Source organism: Myotis davidii, unplaced genomic scaffold, assembly GCF_000327345.1.
Source record: "Myotis davidii unplaced genomic scaffold, ASM32734v1 scaffold32, whole genome shotgun sequence".
NCBI classification, from domain to species: domain Eukaryota; kingdom Metazoa; phylum Chordata; class Mammalia; order Chiroptera; family Vespertilionidae; genus Myotis; species Myotis davidii.
Window position 1 is genome coordinate 11,934,475 of NW_006286587.1, and position 3,491 is coordinate 11,937,965.

Sequence of the window (3,491 nt, forward strand, 5' to 3'; positions counted from 1 at the left end):
CATTAATCCTGCATCAAACAAAACATGGATTATGTTGATGTTACCCTGGTGTCTTTCTTTTTACGCAAGGGTAGGTGATGACGGGGGCTGTTCAGGTGGTACTGGTTAGGCTACTCTGGGAAAACAGTGCCATCTCAATAGCCGAACAAAATGAAAATTGACTTTTCTCTTGCCTCGCAGCCCCTTGTGAGTTGGGCAGCTTTCCTACAGACATTGACACAGGGGCCCTTGCTGACTCCACCCCATGGGGCTGTCACCTTCGGCATGCTTTCTCCCAGATCACCATGGAACAAGAGGAGAGAATGGAGATTGTTATGAGCCAAGCACGGGAGGGATGACACACCTGCTGCCCACCTCTCATGGCCACAACTCAGTCTCCTGGCTCCACGCTAACTCCTAGAAAATGTAGATTGGCCAAGTACCTGGCAGGAGAATGAAATGTGTTTGGTGATCAGCTAGCATTGCTTTTGCCTTGGAAGCGGAACAACTTCCTCCTCTGAGACAGAGCTGTGTGCTACCAACAAGCCCTCTATTTCCACTCCCAAGACCAAATGAGCCACAGTGACTTAGGGAGGGAGTGTTGGCTGGGCATCTGAGATGATCAAAACAACTCCATGTGGGGTCAGGGGCTTAATGATGAGATGGAAAAAATCTGAATGTTGCCCTGCATTGTCTTGGATAAGCCCTTGACTGACCTCTATCACTTGTTATTCAAGAACTGGTTTTTGTCTGGTTGGTTGTTATTAAGAAAATCAAAAGCAGCCCTGGTCCATGTGAGCTGTTGTATGTCTACAATTTTAAGGTACTAAAGTGTACAGTTTTCAAATTGCAAAAAAAACAGTCCCTTGTCTGAGAATAGGAAATTGCTCCAAATATTCATCTATATTTTATTTTATTGATATTTGTGTTTATGTGTGTGATTTCACTTTTAAAACCACATCTTTAATGCACCTTGAATTTATTTTGGTATTTGGTGGGAAGACACTTGATAGAGTAACAATATTGCCAGCACCAGTTATTATATAATACATCTAGATCCCATTGCCATGAGCTTATTTCTTTACCATACACTTATTTTACATTTATACAAGGCTCTGTTTTTCCTGGCTGCATCTTCCTTTGGTTTCTCTAGTGTCATTCTGTCTTACAGTATGTGCTCATGTCTATTAAGGCAAAATCAATGCCTCTACCCTTCTTCATTTTCCAATGTTCCTGGTTATTACTCATTGTTTAGTGTTCCAGATAAACTTCAAAATAACTTTATCACACTCCTCTGCGATAGGTAGTCCTCCTTGCTCAATTCTTCCTCTCAAATCATCCCCAGAAAAATAGATGAGCTGGTCAGTTTAGTCAGCCCACACTTAGGCCAGACGGAGAGGGCATCTGTTATAACTGCAGCTTCCTGAAATGTTCCCCAGAAGAGCTGGACTCCTATTCCTCCCTGGCCTCCTGACAAGGCTTGGCTGTGGGCAGAATACCAATCGGTTTGCCGATATTCTGCTCCAAAGCTTTCTCCTGCCTTGGCATCTAGCCCCTTCAGTCTCATTTGAGTCATTTGATCCTGCCAGTGGGTTAGGAGGCAAAGCTAGGTAAATATCACCGGGCCCTAAGTCATCATCATCCACTTTGCAAACAAGGGCTGAGAGTTCAGCGGAGCTGGTCCATAAGACTCACCCGCAGCGTCCAAAGACAAAGAAAGACACCATTTGGTCACCAGATGCTCCTGTTACCACCACATGGGTCTGAGTCCTTCCCGAAGCAAACTGAAATGCAATCTTGTGGCTTTTGGTTTTACTACACCTGATACCTGCTGTTGGCATTATCATCTCAGCAGTGACGCTTTAGCAGCCTCACCTGGCAAAGATTGATAGGCTACACGGAGCTGCTGGGCCCTCTTTAAAGGAACCAAGCCAGCTGGGGAAAGAAAGAGAGTTTTGTTTTGTTTTTCTGTTTTGTCTTTTTCTTTATTTTGCAAACAGAATATATAATAAATATGGGAAAAGAACAACTATGTAGCTAATGTTAAATAACATTATTTATTGTTCAAACCACTTTATATCTGTTAACTCATTTAATCTTGAGGACAGTGAGGTAGGTAATATTATTATCCCCACTTTACAGATGAGCAAATTGAGGCACAAAGACTAAATATTTTGCACAAGGCCACACAGCTCATAGCAGTGGGGCCATGACTTGACACAGGAAGCCTGGAGCCAGTGGTTACTATCCTAACCATGTGCTAGAGCAGCGGTTCTCAACCTGTGGATCGCGACCCCTCTGGGGCTCGAACGACCCTTTCACAGAGGTCGCCTAAGACCATCGGAAAACATGTATATAATTACATACTGTTTTTGTGATTAATCACTATGCTTTAATTATGTTCAATTTGTAACAATGAAAATACATCCTGCATATCAGATATTTACATTACGATTCATAACAGTAGCAAAATTACAGTTATGAAGTAGCCACGAAAATAATTTTATGGTTGGGGGACACCACAACATGAGGAACTGTATTAAAGGGTAGAGGCATTCGGAAAGTTGAGAACCACTAGAGATTCTCAAAGTAGGTCAGGCATTGGGATCACCTGGAGGCTTGCTTGTTAAGCACAGATGCCTGGATCCCAGCCTCAGAGTTTCTCATTTATGAGGTCAGAAGTTAGAAGCCAGGATTCCATGCTTCTATCACAGTGGTTCTCAACCTTGGCTGTACACTAGAATCACCTGGGAATCTTTTTAAAATCCTGACTTCTGGGCCTCATCCTCCGGAAATTCTGTTTCTTTGTTACTAATGTTGTGGCCCCACCCCATAACAAAGAAACACAATTTCCGGAGGATGAGGCCCAGAAATCAGGATTTTAAAAAGATTCCCAGGTGATTCTAATGTGCAGCCAAGGTTGAGAACCACTGTCAAGGCCCAGTTGCTGCTGCTATTGCCTCAGGGACCACACTTTGAGAACCACCACAGTGCACTTCACAGAAATGATTGGCAGTTGTGCTCCTGTGAAGATGAGAACGGATAAACAAATCCACAGAATGATTAAGCCATGGAGCTAATTCTTAGCTTCTAACGTCAGAATATCTGACCTACTATATTCATCCAGTCCCTTAAGCAACTCAAAACTGCTACTGCCTGCAAGGCGCCACCTTCCTCCTATTTATGTTTGGCTATAGCCAACTACTCAAATATTGAGGAGAATTAAGAGCACTGGTTGGAGCATCAAAACACCTGGGTTTAAATCTGAGTCCTGTCAGTTACCAGCTAAGTTCATCTTTCTAAGCTTCAGTTATTATACCCATAAAATAGTGAGGATTATTATTTGGCACTTAGGACTTTAGTAAAGGCAAATTTAATACAAATACACACATTACTGGCACACAGAAATAATGGTTATTTATTTTATAAAAAGAGCATATGTGCCTGGCTGGTGTGGCTCAGTGGTTGAGTGTTGACCTATGAACTATGAGATTACTGGTCAGGACACATGC